The sequence below is a fragment of the Carcharhinus amblyrhynchos genome, chromosome 9 (genome assembly GCF_965287045.1).
Source record: "Carcharhinus amblyrhynchos chromosome 9, sCarAmb.v2.hapA, whole genome shotgun sequence".
Classification (NCBI taxonomy): domain Eukaryota; kingdom Metazoa; phylum Chordata; class Chondrichthyes; order Carcharhiniformes; family Carcharhinidae; genus Carcharhinus; species Carcharhinus amblyrhynchos.
Genome location: NC_137332.1, coordinates 97,317,640 through 97,337,857, shown reverse-complemented (window position 1 = coordinate 97,337,857; position 20,218 = coordinate 97,317,640). Strand labels below are relative to the sequence as shown.

At 43.2% G+C, this 20,218-nt stretch overlaps 1 non-coding gene across 1 annotated transcript; it reads right to left on the bottom strand.

Moving 5' to 3' along the window:
• Positions 1-19,316: 19,316 nt before the first annotated feature.
• trnat-cgu (transfer RNA threonine (anticodon CGU)) lies at positions 19,317-19,388 on the bottom strand. The gene has a single exon. It is a non-coding gene; the product is annotated as a tRNA-Thr (tRNA).
• Between the last annotated feature and the right edge of the window lie 830 nt (positions 19,389-20,218).

Here is a 20,218-nt window from a genome sequence, read left to right as displayed (position 1 = left end):
TATTGCGCCTGACTCTCGTACCTTGAGCAGGAGAATAAGAACAAACGGAAGAAATGGCGTTAGAGAAGTTTCCAGCAACAAGACGCCTTCGCATGCAATGAGTGGAAAGCAGCTTTCTGTTACAGAGCCATGGGAGGTTGTTAATTCTTTCGAGCAGTTCGGATACAAAATAGATCAGAACACTTTCTCGAACACTTACAGTACACGCCACTGCTATAACCAAGCCTGCTGTTTTCGGGTTGAAATAGTTTCGTGGTAGCTTCTGACAATAAGTGGACACAAATCGATCGAGGGTGAATGCAACAATCATTCACATGGAGCAATTAACGGATAAGATCAAGATTAAGACAGGAAATAGGAGTATAAGTGTAGGATGAATATGGAAAGATAGCATTTTTAATCTCATAGGGCATTTCCTCAAATATCAAGGCAGATAGAGGAGCCGCTGCCATGGCCATCAGGTAACAGGTGAAACATTTGCAGAGCTAAAAACACTCACGAGAGGAACATCAGTTGTAACCAGAGTGGTTGCAAAGGAAGAAATGAGAAATGAAAACCATCCTTACAAATTGAGGACAATAAATCGACACATGTTTGGTTTCATCATTCATGCTTAATTTATGTTGCCTCGCTGACGTTTCCAGGAGCTGAAAAAAATGACACTGTGTGCAACGTCGGTGTTACTCGCCGCCAATATTAAACTCTGTATCTTTCATGCGCAACAAAAGTCCGGAAGTGTAACAGTAGAGTTGCAGCAGCCACCAGTTGTCTTTGCCTTATGCACGGGAAGTAATGTCGGTTTGTAAAAAGCATAACTGCAAAACATCGGATTCTGCATCGTTTGTCACTAATTGACAGAGAAGTCTATTAAGTATTCCACAAAAATTGGTCCAAGGTAAATTTTTGCTAAATGCTGTTGACACTTTTACCAATTCGTATAATAAATCACAGGACCCCAACAATGCAGGAGGACATTCGACACATCGAATCTTCCCCATTCCAACATTTTTTTCATCCAGGTCCTACTCCTTAACCCCACGGTATTACCCCCTCATCTCCCTAAACTGCACATCTTGGCAGTCTAAGGGGAAAATTGACATGACCAATCCACCTCAACTGCAGATTCTTATACTGAGGACGGGAACAGGTTTACCCAGAGGAAACTCACGCATACCCGGGGAGAATGCTCAAACTCCACTCTGAAGATCGCCAATAGACGGAGTTGAACCAAGCATCCTGGCGGTGTGAAGCAGCGGAGCTGAGCACTGTTCCAAAGTGAAACCGCAAATTGAAATAAGTGCCGAACTAAAAACTGGCCTCGGTAAATGATGTATCCAAATGGGTATCAACACAGTTTCGAGCAAATCCAATGATGAATTTGGGAGGAAGGCCGTCACTGGGGGAATAGTCAGAGTATCGAAACGGTTGACATAAAACTTAGCAGTGGAAAATGCTCTGGAGAAATTGCGAGAAAAGCACATAGGGTTCCGGGTCAGACACGTTCCTTATGGAGGGCGGTTTGGGGCCTTCAAGTGGAAATCACTACGTGTTTGGAACAATTATTTATACTGTGTTGTAATTACCTTGATTCTGTTCGCAACACATTGGGATCAAACACAAGAATCAATTGTAAAGATTGGGTCATCATTAATATTTTAGGTCTCTCAGCCTTCCGCTCAAATGCTACTTCTTGTTTCTTTTTTTTTGCAAATACAAGCTGAAAATGTGGGTACTCAAAATAATTTCAGGCGGCTTTAGTCGTCATTTCAAGATTTTTGCGCTGTTTTGCTCTGAAAATATGGACGTTCCCCAATAAAGGACGCAAAAATCCAATTCAATTTCAAAGTTCGGAATGAATTGAGCTAGCAGTTGAAATAATGTGATTTTTTTTCACACACATGGATTATTCTTGTCACTTGCTTCATAATGACAATTATTGTCAGCGTGTCTATCAGGTCAAAACAAATAGAACATATAAGTGGCTGCAGTTCCAGTGACACAGTAAAGCAAAGTTAACAATGAATCTTAACACAAGATAAGCGGCTAAACGGGAATCCCAATTGTAGCATAATCAGGGTAGTAAATATTTTCGACCTGTATGATCAACGGCTGCTGCTGTGAAGCGAAGTTCACAGTTTTCCAATTGTACAAGACATTGTCTGCTTTCAGTAGGTCGTATTATTTACAGACAAGAAAAATCTAAAGTGATAAGAGGAACAATGACCAATGATTTCAATTTTTTTCCAGCCTTTTCAGCTAACAGATTAGTCCATTTTGGCTTTGCTATTAGCCAACCAGGGAAGTTCATCATTTGAAACTCGATTCCATGGTGAAATGGACATCCTCAATAATATAGTGCTCAAAATAATGTGTAATTCCAGCATTGCAATTTTTTAAATAAAAAAAATGCTTGAATATGGGCGTTTTAAACTGACATCCAACAAGCAACCAGATCCCACAAACACACTGAAATACAAAACCTAAGATTTCTCCTTAGCGTTTCTCATTTTGTCCATCTTTAATTCTAGATGCCCATTCCACTAATTCATCGTAGTTATGGGTATTAAGAATTCTCATTTTAAGGATTTTGTAATGAACTGGTGACAACCCGGCTTTAAATCCTTGTAAAAGTGTTCTATCAGTTGGGGCAGGTTCAGACATTCCTGAACATTCTTGGTATACTCTAAAGAGTCTCTATCCAACTTGGGATGCTTCTCAAAAGTTTGGTTTCTCTTTTCTAGTTCTCTAATGCGTGATTCCAACATTTTGATTTTTGCTTTGTCGTCAGCCCATTTCTTCCCTGAGACTGAGACTTGTTCAATTAATCCAGCCAATTGGTGCACCAAGAGAACTCCAGTTTTCTTCGTTCTGTCTTTCTTTCCCTTTTCCAACCATTTTCATTTTGTCTAAAGGATGAGATGAGTTCCACCCCCTTTTAATCATCTGTTCAATGAATCTGTCCCTCTCAGTCACATATTCCACAATCAGGGATCCTGGGGGTGCCCAATGTTCTTGTGATCCCGCCATAACACAGATAAGTTTATACTCACCTCCTGGAGTCTTCTATTCTGCCATCTCGCTCTCCCACTCCTAGGCTGCTCTTATCAGAGTCCAGTAATACCTGTCAGTGGTGATCAGTGCCCTCTGTACCACCGCTTACACTAGTAAACTTACACTACTAAGCTTACACTACTAAACTTAAGCCGGCTTTTCCTTCAACACCGGTGTTCACTGACAGTCTCTTTCCCACTCACGTCTGAATATCACACTCCAGGCAACTTTCTCCAGTCTTTTCCACCAACTTCAAATTCCTGGCCATCATGTCGGGGGTTTCTCCTCTTAACAACCGGTCTAAGGCTGGTGTTTTAAAGGCAAAAGCCTCCTTGTCTGTATATGTTCAGCTCAGACCTCTTTCACACTTTCACAGTCTCTCTTCACAGACTTTCATTGCAGCTAATTCCCTTACTGTACTTTGACTCACCCATTAAGTTCAGTGATCTATTCCAGTGCCCAGATTGTGACCATTCAACCTGAGCCCACTAACAGATCCCGGGTTTCGGCACCAAAATGTTGTAGGTAAAATAATATCTCAGAAACTGTTAGTGAGTCAAAATGCAGTGGGTTTTATTTCAAAACTCTGGCGTTTATTCCAGATGTTTGGAAGAAACTGGTTCCAACGAGGACTACCAGACTTCTCATAGAACAGAAACGCAAGTGGGCATTTATACATTATGGGTCTGAGTGTCAATCACGACACAAGTTTCCCATTAAGAACATAAGAACATAAGAAATAAGAGCAGGAGTAGGCCATCCAGCCCTTCGAGCCTGCCCCGCCATTCAATAAGATCATGGCTGATCTGTCGTGGCTCAGTTCCACATTCCCGCCCTCTCCCCATAACCCTTAATCCCCTCTCTTATCAAAAACTCATCAACCCGCGTCTTAAAAATATTTAGCGAGGTAGCCTCCACCACTTCAACGGGCAGAGAATTCCAGAGATTCACCACCCTTTGAGTGAAGAAGTTCCTCTTCAACTCCGTTCTAAACCGCCCCCCTCCCTTTATCTTGAGGCTGTGCCCCCTAGCCCTACTATCCTTTCTGAGAGGGAAGAGTCTCTCCACCTCTATCCTATCCATCCCATTCATCATCTTATACGTCTCAATGAGATCCCCCCTCATTCTTCTAAACTCTAACGAGTACAAGCCTAGTTTATTCAGCCTCCCCTCATAGCTCAACCCCCTCAACTCCGGCATCAGCCTAGTAAACCTCCTCTGCACTCCCTCCAAGGCCAAAATATCCTTGCGTAAGTACGGCGACCAAAACTGCACACAGTACTCCAGCTGCGGCCTCACCAATGCCCTATACAGCCGCAGCAAGACCTCCCTACTTTTATATTCAATCCCCCTTGCGATGAAGGCCAGCATCCCATTCGCCTTCCTGACCACCTGCAAGCTGGGTTTTTGCGACTCATGCACAAGGACCCCGAGGTCCCTCTGCACCGTCGCCTGCTGCAGTTTTTCGCCACGTAAGTAATAATCCTTCCTACCATTATTCCTACCAAAGTGGACCACCTCGCACTTGCCAACATTAAATTCCATTTGCCATTTCCTGGCCCATTTGCCCAGCCTATCCCAATTCTTCTGTAGACTCTCCACACCCTCCGCACAATTTGCCGTTCCACCAATCTTGGTGTCATCAGCAAATTTCGACACCCTACACTCGGTTCCCTCCTCCAGATCATCTATATAAATGGTAAATAGCTGAGGCCCCAGCACCGACCCCTGGTGCACTCCACTAGTCACCATCCGCCAATCCGAATAGCACCCATTGACCCCCACTCTCTGCCTCCTATTTGACATTCCGGCGAGAACTCCAGGTCTTCCTTCCTTGGTCGTGATACAGCCCCAGATTTAATCATGATTCACAGTTCAGCTGGCAGCTGCAGTCATGAGACAGGCTTCAATCCGGTCACGATTCAGAACCCTTCTGCATCAATACCGGCATCCCTGTTTTTGAAGTCACTTGTGCGGTTGTGGCTGTCTCAGCAGGACGCTTCCTGTTAAAAGCCGGTATCACGATCTGCCACCAGCAGCAGTCAAAAGCCGGTGTCCTAAACTATCATGTGTGTAACGATGTCCAGCTAACACAAATGGCAAATTTGCAAAGTCTACAAAATAACAACCACGTTAAACTATCTGTCTTTATAAAAAAGTTAAAACATGTAAAACATGAAGAAACAACTTATATTAATGTCAAGTGAAGTATAAGCAGTATAAGCTTGAGATGATCAGTCATGAGGAAAGGTTATGTTTGTGACATATTCTAGAATCAAAATCCATTAACCCTTTCCTTACTTCATGTGAATGCAGTAAGATAATTAAAACAAGTAACTATGATTATAAAACATGTACGTTGATGTTCTAAATGCATTTCAGGTGTTTTACTGTGATTGAGGTTTGGCTGACTGGCAGAAGGCAGAGAATGGGGATTAAGGGGACTTTTTCAGGATGGCAACTGGTGACGAGTGAAGTGTCTCAGGGGTCGGTGTTGGGACCACAACATTTAACAATATACATTAACGATTTGGAAGAAGGAACTAAACGCAGCGTTGATATGTTTGCAGATGATACAAAGATATGTAGAGGGACAGGTAGTATTGAGGAAGCGGGGCGGAGGTGGGGGGGGGGGGAGCGCGGTGGTGGTGCTGGGCTGCAGAGGGACTTGGTGAGTTTCAGAGACGGGACAAGAAGTGGCAGATGAAATACAATAAGAAAAAGTACAAAGTTATACGCTTTGGAGAAGGAATAGAGGTATATACTATTTACTAAATTGGGAAATGCTTAGGGAATCTGTAACCCAACGAGACCTGGGAGTCCTGGTTCAAGATTCTCTTACGGTTAATGTGCAAGTTCAGTTGGCAGCTAGGAAGGCAAATGCAATGCTAGCATTCATGCCGAGACCGCTAGGATACAAACACAGGGATGTACTCCTGAGGCTGCAAAAAGGCTCTGGTCAGGCTCCATTTGGAGGATTGTGAGCAGATTTGGGCCCCGAATCTGAAGAAGGATGTAGTGGCTTTGGAAACGGTCCAGAGGAGAATTACAAGCATGACCCCTAAAATGAAGAGCTTGTCATATGAGGAATGGTTGAGTACTCTGTGGCTATACTCATTGCAGTTTAGAAAGATGAGGGTGGATCGTATTGAAACTTACAGGATATAGCGAGGCCTGGATACAGTGGGCGTGGAGAGGATGTTTCCACGAGTAGGAAAAATTAAAACCAGAGGTGACAAACGCAGGATGAGGGGATGATGCTTTTAAGCAGAGGTCAGGATGAATTTCTTCAGCCAGGGAGTCGTGAATCTGTGCAACATTTGCCACAGAAGGCCGTGGTGGCCAGGTCATTGAGTGTCTTTACAACAGAGATAGCTAGGTTTTTGATTAATAATGGGATCAGGGATTATAGGCAACACGCAGGAGTCTGTGGATGCGAAAAATATCAGCCATGATTGAATGGCGGACCAGGTTCGATCTCCTAATAGCCTCATTCATCTCTTATGTCCTGTGGTCTTATTGCGCACCTTGGCTGATGCGAGGTAGCTAAAGGCATGATGGGAAACATAAGTGTTTGGAGCCTAAGTCCTGGGTACCGTTTAGTTAGCAAAGTCATATTCTTATGAGGGAACATATTTTTTCCAACATAATGACTAGGTGTACTCAGCCCAGGCACAGAACAAGTATGTCCCTGCATGCAGGAGTGCATGTCTATTCAACTTGGCAGTAAACGGATGGTAACTGCCACTTTGATTCTTTCAGTAGTGTTTGTCCGAGCCAGTCAACAAAGAAGTACGTTTAGCCAAGGAGGCACTTACGTCCGGTTTGTAATGGACAACTGAGTCACCATCATGCTGGAGAGTACAACTTGGTTAGCTGAGGTATTTCGCATAGATTTCTGTTGACATATGGACACTAAATGAAGTCAAATTTAAACTAATGAAAGACGAGGAATCAGATATAAAAAGTATGTTTTTACTAATAACATCACAACTTATTCAAACAGTCTGGGTATTCTCTATCTGCGACCAACGAGATAACTTCTCCCACTGATCACAATTTATCATAAAGTTTTATCTTTATACTGTAACATTGGTTTACTGAGCCTCATTGCCACCTCGTCGAGAATCCCGCTGACAGTACCCGTGATTAAAACGTTGCTAGGATTGGATATTCTCCGAGACCTTGTTTTTATCTTTTCTATTGAACATGAAACCATTGCCTGGAGAAGCTCCCTTAGCTCGTGGATTGGTTCCAGCTATTGGTAGAGAAATTTAATAGGTCTTCAATTATATATTTAAAGATAGCAGCTTGTTTGAAAGGGACAACTTATGCTAAAGTGTACTAATTTTGCCTTGCTACTATTAATCAGATTATCAAAAATGAACCAGGACTCAGAAGTTTGTGGTCTTTCTTATTTCCGTATGTCACATATATTTCCACAGCTAAAACAACTTTTGTTGATACCACGCCATTCTGGAATCATATTAAGATTTGGCAGTGGAAATTTTAAAATAAAATACCAATCTTCCCAACATTTATACTGTTCATCATATAGATTCGACTTATAATTTTAATCAAAGAAACTTCGTTAAAATAACCTGTTTCATGACTTCATTAAAATTTATAATCAGTCTAATTGGAAACTAAGTAGAATTAAAATATAAAATGGTTGTCAAACAAATTTATATGTTCAATTGAAAATGGCTTCCTGAATTTGTTAGCTTATTACAATAATGTAAAATGGATTTCTCTAAAAATGATTAATTTTAATGAAAATCATGCGCCATCTTGCTCACCAATGTATTGGAAAGGCATCTAGAAGCCAAAATAATTTAAAGTTGAAATGCGCGTTTTAAGGACGAAGATGATGCTTGAACCACAAAAGCGATTTTTTCTAAAAAAAACTGGAATCCATTTGCATTTATGGTCTAATAATTTCTGCAATTCTCTTCCAGTTGTTTTTTTTCATACAACTGGAAGCAGCACATTTCAAAATTGTCACAGAATTTTTAAATACTACACCTGTAAGTTATTTGAAGATAGCATCAAGTTGGACTGCAATGTTAACGTCACTTTTAGAACATGATAGGTAACAGGTAAACTACAAATGTATACCTGAGTTTCGGCTTATCTGAAGTAAAAAAATGTAGAAAAGGGTAATGCAGTGAATATAACATATTTTGATTTTCCAAAATTTTTCGATAGACACCACACAATACATTTATTTCTAAGGTCAGGGTATGTGAAGTCAGGGAATAGGTAAAATGGAAACACGCTACAAAGCAAAAAAAAGTGGGGGATTAAAGGTATCGATGAGAAAGTGCTGTTTCACAGTGATGAGTGCTAGGTTAACTGTTGTTCACAATGTCTGTAACTGATTAAAATTGGAAAGCAGAAACACAACTTCAAAATATATGGGCATAAATAAATTACAAGTCCAGTTAATCAATATTATTGCTTTTCTGTCATTACATTCTTGTATAACCAATTGGTTATAGCGGGATTTCTTTTAGTTTTGTTTTGATCGATCACATCAGCATTCAGTTTGATACAAAAAATCATTAAACAGCTCAAAATTTCAGGTGTGAACAATTGTTTTCAAAGTCCAAATCACATTCAAAAATGTGCTGAATGTAGATATTAGCTCTGTTGTCATAAAGGGAATATTCAAGAACAGTGGGCAGAAAGGTGACCTTTCAGGTCTCACTAAAAACACACAGGTTGACAATCAACTGTTAACTGTTGGAAGTCAGGATCTTGGTATCTTAAGGCAGGAAATCCACTGAAGCGTGTCAAGCAGTTGATAAACAGGGTGGAGCATAATCTTTCTTTGATATGAACCTTGCAACCAGGCAACACGAAAAGGAAATTACAGCATGACAGACAAGTTTCTTCAGATGTGAGCTATCACACTTCAGTACAACACATCTGTCAGCATTATTCACAAACCTCAGTTCAATTAGCCTTTCAGTAGCGGCATCACTAATTTAAATGATTAGTGGTTGAACATATCCATTTGTATTTCCATTATATGCATGAATGTTCACTATTCTTCACGTGTATGCCGACAGTAGAATGAACACATCAGAGTTAAAATATGTTTCACCTTTTTTTAGGTTCGGTTTGTCTCGAAGTTAAAACTGCATCTTTGCTGCCTGGCTTTCCTCCAGTGAGGGCAGACTCGTTCTCTACTATCTAATAAGGACTGTTTTCTCGTTTCATTTTTATAACAAGTGTCGCAGCGAGGAAAACAATCACTGCCTTGAACTAGATGCGAGCCGAATGTGGTGCTTCGACATACTCCCCTACACTGTCACTGTCCCGCGTATCTGCAGTCTTGGTTTCTCGTTGCTGTGTCAAATGATCGCAAGTGTGCAGAGCAAAATATGCAGCTCATCGAGTTTGCTCCGTTGTTCAAGAGCGATGCCCATCATACTGAATTGAATACCACTTGTTTTTGCAGGCAAACAGCCCTTGACCTCAGATTCAGGTTGAGAAGGCCAAAGAAAGTGAAACGGGGCTATAAGTTTATTGGGTGTTTTATTTCATTCATAAACTGTGTTGCTTCCCGGTGCCAGTTTATTTGTTCTCCTGCAGCAGCCTTCCAGCCAATAGGCTGTGAGCTGGATCACGAGATTACACAAAATCATACAATAAAACGGAATAGGGGCTAAGTACGCTTTTGAACTGAGGCGGCTCTCCGAAAGAATGATGTCATTGACGCACACCTCCAACGCAATGTCAGAGAATCTTCCAGAACCGGAGCGTCCAACTTCGAGGAAAAGGAGGACAGGCGAACAGTAAAATTCATCGCTATTAACACCCCTTCACTTCGCAATATTTACAATGGATCTTGAGCATTTTAATTCCATGAATATGCAACGGCTATTAATGCTGCCCTTTCCGCTAGGCATATGTTACGATTTGAACATTATAATGACCATGTTTAGTCGACCTGCACCACTTCACGCCAGAACGAATTCAAACCACGTAAAATTCCCTCGCTGTCACGTTCACATAATGATTCTCCTGCACTATCTATCTGACCCACTTATAACGTGTCGGTTTCTTTGTTCTCGTCAATTTAATCTGAACAGCTTCTGCGCAGGCAAAACGTTGTTCCCTATTGTTCAGTTGCAGTTTACATGTCACATTTTAGCAAACCATTTGCCAATGATTTTTTTTTCTCACGTTCTTTCGGCCCGCCGAACCTTTTGGTGACTCGATCCCAATACATAAGAACATAGGAAATAAGAAATAGGAGCAGGAGTAGGCCATCCGGCCCCTCGAGCCTGCCCCGCCATTCAATAAGATCATGGCTGATCTGTCGTGGCTCAGTTCCACTTTCCCGCCCTCTCCCCATAACCCTTAATCCCCTCTCTTATCAAAAACCCATCAACCCGCTTCTTAAAAATATTTAGCGAGGCAGCCTCCACCACTTCAACGGGCAGAGAATTCCAGAGATTCACCACCCTTTGAGTGAAGAAGTTCCTCCTCAACTCCGTTCTAAACCGCCCCCCCTTTATCTTGAGGCTGTGCCCCCTAGTCCTACTGTCTTTTTTGAGCGGGAAGAGTCTCTCCACCTCTATCCTATCCATCCCATTCATCATCTTATACGTCTCAATGAGATCTCCCCTCATTCTTCTAAACTCTAACGAGTACAAGCCTAGTTTATTCAGCCTCTCCTCATAGCTCAACCCCCTCAACTCCGGCATCAGCCTAGTAAACCTCCTCTGCACTCCCTCCAAGGCCAAAATATCCTTGCGCAGGTGCGGCGCCCAAAACTGCACACAGTACTCCAGCTGCGGCCTCACCAATGCCCTATACAGCCGCAGCAAGACCTCCCTACTTTTATATTCAATCCCCCTCGCTATGAAGGCCAGCATCCCATTAGCCTTCCTGACCACCTGCTGCACCTGCAGGCTGGGTTTTTGCGACTCATGCACAAGGACCCCGAGGTCCCTCTGCACCGTCGCCTGCTGCAGTTTTTCGCCACGTAAGTAATAATCCTTCCTACCATTATTCCTACCAAAGTGGACCACCTCGCACTTGCCAACATTAAATTCCATTTGCCATTTCCTGGCCCATTCGCCCAGCCTATCCAGATCCTTCTGCAGACTCTCCACACCCTCCGCACAATTTGCCTTTCCCCCAATCTTGGTGTCATCAGCAAATTTCGACACCCTGCACTCGGTTCCCTCCTCCAGATCATCTATATAAATGGTAAATAGCTGAGGCCCCAGCACCGACCCCTGGGGCACCCCACTAGTCACCAACCGCCAATCCGAATAGCACCCATTGACCCCCACTCTCTGCCTCCTATTTGACAACCAATCCTCTATCCACGCTAACACCCTACCCCCAACTCCATGTCCTCTGACCTTCTGCAGTAACCTCTTGTGAGGTACCTTATCAAACGCCTTCTGAAAATCCAGAAAGACCACATCCACCGGCTCTCCTCTATCCACCGCCCTAGACACATCCTCATAGAACTCCAGTAAATTTGTCAGACACGACTTCCCTTTAATGAAACCGTGTTGCGTCTGCCCTATCAAGCAATTCCCTTCAAGATGCCTCGCAATTTCCTCTTTAATGACGGATTCTAACATTTTACCTACCACAGACGTTAAACTAACCGGCCTATAATTCCCCGCCTTTTGCCTGGCACCCTTCTTAAACAACGGCGTAACATTAGCCGTTTTCCAATCTTCCGGCAGTTCCCCGGAATCCAGCGACGTCTGGAAAATAACCACCAAGGCATCCACTATAACCTCCGCCATTTCTTTCAGAACCCTCGGATGCATTCCATCCGGTCCTGGGGACTTGTCCACAATCAGCCCCTCCAGTCTGTCGCGCACCACCTCTCTAGTAACAGTAATGTCATTAAGACCCTCCAGTCCTACCACCTTTCCATTGCTAACACCCGGCAAATTATTCACGTCCTCCTCCGTGAAGACAGAAACAAAAAAGTTATTCAAGACCTTAGCCATATCCCCATCCCCTACCACTTGGTCCCCTTTCTCATCCTCTAAGGGACCAACGTTCACCCTAGCCAGCCTCTTCCTTTTTATATATTTATAAAAACTCTTGCTATCCTTTTTTATATTAAGCGCTAGCCCAGCTTCATAGCTTCTTCTACCCTCCTTTATCAACTTTTTTGTCAATCTTTGTTGACATTTAAACCTTTCCCAATCCTCTTCTCGCCCACTGCTCTTAGCTACTCTAAATTCCTCCGCTTTTAGTTTAACACTTTCCTTCACCTCCTTCGTTATCCACGGCTTATTACCTCTCTTCCTACTGTCCTTTTTAACCATCGGAATAAATTTCTGCTGAGCACCAAGAAAGATCTCCTTAAAGATCCTCCACTGCTCCTCAGCAGACCTACTTTCCAACGCGCTCCCCCAGTCCACATTCGCCAATTCTTCTCTCATCCTACCATACTCCCCTCTATTCAAACAAAGGACGCGTGTCCGGGAACCCACTTTCACCTCCTCCATCTGCAACAGAAACTCCACCATACAATGATCACTCTCTCCAAGAGGATCCTTCACCGCAAGGTCCCTAATTCTACCCGCCTCATTACATAGCACCAGATCCAAGATAGCTCGCTCCCTCGTCGGCTCCAACACACACTGTTCCAGGAAACTATCCCGGCAGCATTCCAAGAACTCCTCCTCGAGCCCACCTCGTCCAACATGGGTCGACCAATCAATATGCAGATTGAAATCCCCCATAACTACTGCCGTCCCATTCCTGCACGCCGCACTTATTTGCGCGTTAACAGCCCGCCCCACCTCCAGATCATTATTCGGGGGCCTATAGACGACACCCACCAGCGTCTTCCTCCCTTTGCTGTTCCTAATCTCCACCCACAACCCAACATGCGCTCAGGTGACCCTGAGCTTGCCAGATTCTGCAACTCGAGCACTTCGTTCAGTCGAAATCGTCCATGGCACAACATGCAGTTTCACGGAATTTGAAACCGCTGTTGAATTTGCATTTGTAAGAAGTCGGACAACAGTAGTTGTCAGACTTCTTACTATGTTTACCCCAGTCCAACGCCGGCATCTCCACATCACGAATTTGCATTTGAACAGAGCATACTGCGTTTCTTACAGGGAAGTGAGCACAAATGAGATTTCAGGTGGCTTTCGGCTATCAGCAGGGGAAGAAATTGAAGCACATATAAGTTCATCAATACGAAAACCAGTATGCTGCCTACAAATGCCAAACTGTCGGATTTGTTGCTTGATCTTGGTGAGAGATGCGGTTTAGATTCATAAGGTCACATAATTGTGCGGCACTAAAGTAAAATATTCGGCTCATCGTGGCCCAGATGGTCTTCAAACACCAAAGTGAAACGTATTTCCCTGCACTTCTGTAGCGTTGTATACAGTGCGATTCAAGTGTCCCTACCTCCACCATTGTTTCAGGCAGTGAATTCCAGTTTCCCGCATCCTCTCGTTGAAAAAGTTATTTCCTAAAATTGTCTCACCATCTCCTGTTCCCCACCTTAAAACTATTTTGGCTATTGACTCCTCCACTCGAAGGAACTGCTTATTCCTATCTCCTCTGTATGTATCGCTTCTAGTTTCGTATATGTCAGCCTCCAGCCTGCCCTGCTCGAAGGAAAACAAGACCATCTTATTCAGCTTGTCTTCATAGCTGAAATGCTCCAGCCCAGGCGACATCCTGATGAATATTCTCTGCTCCATTTCTAGTGAAATCACAACATTCTTATAATATGGTGACTGAAACTGCGCACAAGCCTCTCGACGTGGCCAAACGACCGTTCTATACAGCTCCATCATTACCTCCCTGCTCTTATATTCAATGTTAACTCAAATGCACTTATATTTGTGAGGCCTGCATCTCTGTTCCCTCCCCATAACTTTTGCTTACCCGTAGGCAACAGGCAATACAAGCAAACATCACTTCAATCTTGATGCAAAACTCAGTTAGTGAACGTTGTTGTTGATTAACTCATTCTGAGACACTACACACAGATTTAAACAGATAGAAAGCATTTCAAAACGACTTCGATTCATGCTTGAGCTGGGCAGTTTGCTCTTTGCATTGTTATTCATTTCAGTCCTTTGTAGTCATAAGGATGTGGCATGGGAAAAAGAAACATAGAATTAAGGCAGATACATTGAAACACACGATACATGAGTCATTAGCCACCTGATGAAGAATCTGCGTTGATGTCAATGTTAGACTTGAAGTTCACAGCTCACAGCCTTGCATACGTGTCAAGAGAAGGAATGAATGCAAAGCCGCTACTTACAGGCAAGGACGCGAGTGGAACCCATAATGTTTGCAATATCAACTTGGCCAAAAAATGGTCTTTTCAGAAAACTCAGAAATCCTCCAACGAAAATAACTTGCGCTTTAATTATCTTTGGGTCGATAATAACATAAACGATTATAAGAACGTCATACGAAAAATGAGAATACAGCGCAGGAACAGGCCCTTCGGCCCTCCAAGCCAGCACCGACCATGATGCCAACCGGTGTAATTAACGTCTTATTTGGAGGGCGAAATATTTGCATCAGTGGTAGTGAGAGTTCAATGATATTATTCGAAGGAAACCAGGACTATCCGAAACAAGAGATTGAGCTAAACAGACCTTCTCCTGGCGGTAGCAAGATAGGGAATGCGGAATAATTTCTTCCTTCAGCACTACACATATGCCAGAAGGCTTTCAGCGGTCAAAAGGTGAATATATTTAAATCTGAGAGCTTTGTGTTCAGTGAGGAATGCAATATAAAAGGAACTCCCCGGACGCAAAGAGCCGAAGCAGACAGAAGCTGGAGAGATAGGTAGAAAGATAGATCATGAAAAATAAATAGATAAAGCCTGGGTTACCATTCGTCGAAAATTTGTGGCGGCCATTGCAGTGCCTCTTTGGTAATAATACGTTTTCTGCGGCTTTTTGACGCTCTGTTGGTGAGTCGGTGTCACCTCGAAGGGCCGAATAGCCTGCTTTTGCACTGTAGGAATTCTAGATATGCGGGTTATATGGGATGAATTTGCTCAACCGTTCCTTAGTATCAAAAAGTTTGCAGAATCAGGGGATTAGTGGATTAATGTGAGGAATTACGGAGGTGGAATCGGGGAATGGGCCAGACTAAGATTGTCTTTCGGAGAGTCGGTGGGGACTGGCTTCTCCGCTGTAGCGATTTCGAAATTTCGAATTATGGCATGGCTGCACTTCGCGCAGAATGCCGCTCCGATGGTAGTGGGTTATCGTTGATATTTGCCAGTGCACACGCCCGAAACTAAACTGTCAATTGCATATCGAGAGGCGCTCACAGTTACAAAAAACGTATTCAGTGGAAATCAGAAAAATATAACCCACCATATACCGTCGCTTCACACTTCTGGCCAAGTAGCACACAAGGCAGAACAGTGATGTGTGGCCTGGTGTTCAGATTCTGGTTAGTATTCTGCGTTGTGGTCGCAGCAAGCTTGATTCAAATCCAAACCTGGCCATTAGTCGCTGCAGTTGGTACACGATGAAAGACATAAATGAATGCGATGCAACTATATTGATGCACGAACAGGAGTTGAACCATTGATTTTTGAAGTACCATATCAAGGCCTTGCCACTTGGCCACCGCGTCCACAGCGCCAGCGTTTTAGAAACCCTCTGAAACCGAGTATTCCATGGGGAGGAGAGTATTCCATCGTATTGCAAGCAGGTTGCAATATATCAAAAATAGTTCTTGCTTCAATTACCTCGGGCTTTGGTGACAGCAAAGAACAGAAAGTCAGAAGGCTTTCAGCGGTGAAACGTGGGGGTTGGGGTGTATTTTTAAATCTGAGAACAGCAGATTTTATTTGACCAAGGGTGAGACGGAGTACAGAAAACTAATTAAAAAACCTGGTGAAAAAGATGCTGCGACAGTAAGCTCTCACTTCGTGTCAGTAAAACGAAGGAGGTAATCATTGAATTCAGGAGGAAATGTCTTTGTCCACATCAACTGCGATGTAGTGGAAATTGCCCAGAGCTTCACGTTTCTCAGATTATGTGGAGATCATAAACATCGTATCCTGGCCCCTCCAATTGTACAATAGATAAGAAAGCGCATCAGCGCCTCTATTTACTCAGGAGGCTAAGGAACTTCGGCAGTTCAGATACGACTCTCACCAGTTTATACACAGGCACAAGGCAAAAAAATCCTTTGCATCATAGTTTTTTAAGCGCCTGCTCTAACCAAAACGCAAGAAATGACAAACGTTTGTGAACGGAACCCTGTCCATCACGCAACATCGCCTCGCATCTATTGACTCAATCGATATTTCAAGCTGCTTGAGAAAAGTACCCAACACAATCAAGGATTCCACGCACACGAACAGATACTCTTCCTCCTTCTTCGGGAGGGAAATATACAAAAGTCTGACTTTATGTACCAACCGACGTCAGAACCGTTTCGGTCTTGCAGCCACCACACTTTGATTGGACGTATCTTACATTAAGTTGATATTTCTCCACGCCCAAGCTATATGTAGCACGGCATTATGTGCCTTCTCCGGTGCCTCGCCGAGAGACAGTCAAATCACCTGGCCGTCGTTTATGGTAGTGAAAGATTAAATGGGAAGGGATTGGTGAAACAAAGTGCTCTTTTTGGGTTGAAAGGGCAATCCTTGCTGCCCACGAAAAATTTAAAGGTCATAATGTGCTCACGGTAATCTCAGGATTCAGACATGCAATAATAATATGATTTCAGGATTTTCCTGCAGGACAAGTTGGTGTATTGTCTTTGCGCCGCAATCGGTTAGCGCCTTCGTCTGCTAATCGAAGGGATGGTAGCTCGATTCCAACCTGGGACTACGCGTAATTGTCTTTCAAAGCAGAGCATGCGCACTACATTTAAGGGGAGTCGCCTTCCGACGATACAGACATGATTTGTGTCACCTTCCAGAAGACAGCTGACTTGCTTGCTCCACTAGATAAAATTAAATCCCTTCCCATAAAATGTTTTCACTTCACGAAATAGATCACTCGTGATTATGTGAGCACGTGCTGTGCATACGATAACCTTCTCACCTCATACTCCAGCTGAGGATGTATTTATTCAACAATTGCCAAAACCGTCATCTTCCGTCTCATAGTCTTTTCTGAGAAAAGACTTCCGCTCCATATTTGCTCTGTCAGCATCTCCAAGAATCCATCCGGAATTGTTTGGGAGCCTGCAGCAAAACCCTCCTTTCCCTTTAGAATTATTCCTTTGTCTCTCGTCTTTCCTGAGAGCGGTGTTCCCTCACGCTGGACGAGGGAGCACAGATCAAGATTCGACAAAACTTGGGAAATGATTGAGAGTTCAATTCATCCGGAATTGTTTGGTAACCTGCAGCAATACCTTCCTCCACATTAAGAATTATTCCCGTGTCGAAAGTCTCTCCTGACAGCCGTGTTTTCTTTCGCAGCACGTGGGTGCAGTGAGCAAGGTTCGACAAAGCATCGGAAAAGATTGTGAGTCAGGTGGAGAAAGTAGGAACTGAGCAGCAGAGGGAGCCCAATCACCAGCTTGTGAATGCTGAGAGCGAATTTGCGCAATGAGATGAGAGAGGATGAAGAGCACAGTGCCTAGCTGAGAAAGAATCAAATCATCTGTCCGTCTTTTGCGGTATTTCAAAATTAAAATGGGAAGGAATTGTTGAAATCAAGTAACATTTTGAGGCTGAAAGGGGAGCTCCTGCTGTCCATGAGAATTTAAAGGTCGCAATGTGTTCAGGATAGTTTAATTGGTTAATGCGTTCTGGTGCTCACCGCAGGGGTAGTGGTTAGATCGCACCAAAGAACGACGAAGAATCGCATTTTACTCCTTTCATGATTTCTTTCACACTGCATTCTCTCATTTCATGCCAACAATATGTCGGAAAATTATCCATCACTCATGTTGACAAGCCATTTTCCATTTCAGCAGTGCATCAATCTCATTTCACGGAAAATGTATCCACATCCGCCCGTTATGTATACTTCATTTCGAAAAAGAAACATTCGCTTCGTGGCCAGGATTATGGAAGATGGAAGAAATGTTCTAAAGAGGCGAACTAATAAGTTTTCATGGAGTCCACAAATGCACGCAGTATTTTATAAACGTAATAAATCAGTCAGTGTAGATGTCCCTGTATTTAATTCACTAAATGCTCTCTTGCAGGTGCAGTAAATTATTGAAGAAGTTGATGGAATGTCCACCGTTCCAGAAGAAGGACATTAGTACAGGTGTAATGAATCAATTTGTCAAAATTTGGAAAGATTGCATGTTGCGCACGGTGTGCTGCTTTGTTCCCTTGACCTCAGAAAAGTCCTAAGTGCCATCCGCGGAGTAGAATTGAAAATGAACAGACATGGTTGGGGTTGCGGGTCGCATGCAAATTTCCTCTTATATAAAGAATCTTATATAAAGAGGAAAATTCTGACACTGCCCAGAGCAATGGGACAGTTGACATTGTTGGCATTCGGAATAACATTCTCGTCTGAGGTTAAACGCGCAGATTCCAGTTCAGAAGACAGGTGATATTGCAAATCTGATAAGTTGCATCATCGAAGATTGACATGGGGGGCTGTGGGCGCGTCGAGGTTAGTATTATGCGTTGCCTCTGCAGCAACCTCGGATGGAATCCAAGTTAACGCCACTTGCGTTTTAAAGTGCCATCCTCAAAAGAACGCAAAGAGAAAATGAATATTCACGCGTGGAAACACAGTCTGGTTAATTAAATCTCCTCTCTAACACTGCGATGTGCTTTCTAAACAATGAAGTCATCGGTCCTGCTTTCCCCCTTTCCCAAGCGTCCCAGGACATCTTTGTTCCAATAAAGGACAGAATCTGGCAACCATTTCATTGAGACAGATTTCTGGTAGTATCAATAGTACATATTTGCCATGCTTTCCGCGTTCTTCACGTGGGCACTCGAGAGTTGTTCGGAAAGACACAAGATGTTTTCTAAATATTGTAGACTTGAAGTAAATAAACTGGGAAAGCTGGAACAACACCGAAGCCCACAACCACCGAAATGAAACACTGTGAGTGAGGAAGGGCAGGTGCGGCCAAATTAACAGAAAATTAATTAATGTTTGAGCCGGCGAAGTTACCCATTTCATTGAGATTAATTCTTTCCTTCGATTGTCATTAGCGTGTCCCATCCGGTAGAGACAAATAAGCATAACGTCAAGTATAGCATATTTGTCCTCAGCCTGGAATGGCTGGCACACAAGGAAAAACGCAACTGAAACAACGTTGCAGATACATCCAGGCACGAACGGGAGTTGAACCCGTGATTTTTGGTTTACGAGACCAACGCCTTGCCACTTGGCCACCGCGCCCACGTTGGACAAATGGGTCGAAATCCTCTAAACCTGTATTCCAATGAGGTTGCGACAAATCGATAATGGCTCTCGCTTCAATTATAATGAGAACATAAGAAAGAAAATTGCAGTTATTAAGCCTTTATCTGTAGAATAAATGTTTGCGTCTGTGCTGCGGATAGCTCACATGACATGACTTGAACAATAAAAAAAAGGTCATTCAACAAAAAAGAGAGTGAATAAAACCGATTTTTTTTACTGCAGCTTGGAAAGAAATGGTATGTGGAGAAATGCTTATTCAGCAGTCTGTATGTTTCAAAAACACGCACATATAAGCATTGCATTTTCATATACATATCTTCATACATATCATCCGGAAGGACTTCAGCGGTGTAAGAGAGTATATTTGAATCCGATAGCCACAGACTTGATTTGACCAAGGATGAGACGGAGTACAGGAAAGGGATAGAGAATCTGGTGAAAAGATGCGGTGACAGTAATCTCTACCTTCATGTCATTAAAACGAAGGAGGTAGTCATTGATTTCAGGAGGGCATGTCTTTTACCACATCAACGGCGATGAAGCTGAAGTTACCCAGAGCTTCAAATTTCTCAGTGTCCATGTCATCAATCATATATTCTGACCGCGACAAGCGGACCAGAGGTAAGAAAGCCCATCAACGCCTGTACTTTATCAAGAGGCAAAGGAACTACGCAGGTTCTCTCTGACACTCAACAGTTTTTACAGTTGCATAATAGAAAACATCCTTTCCAGAAGTATGTCAGCTTGAAATAGCTCCGCCTCTAACCAAGACGCAAAAACGAAAAAGGATTGTGAATGGAACCCAG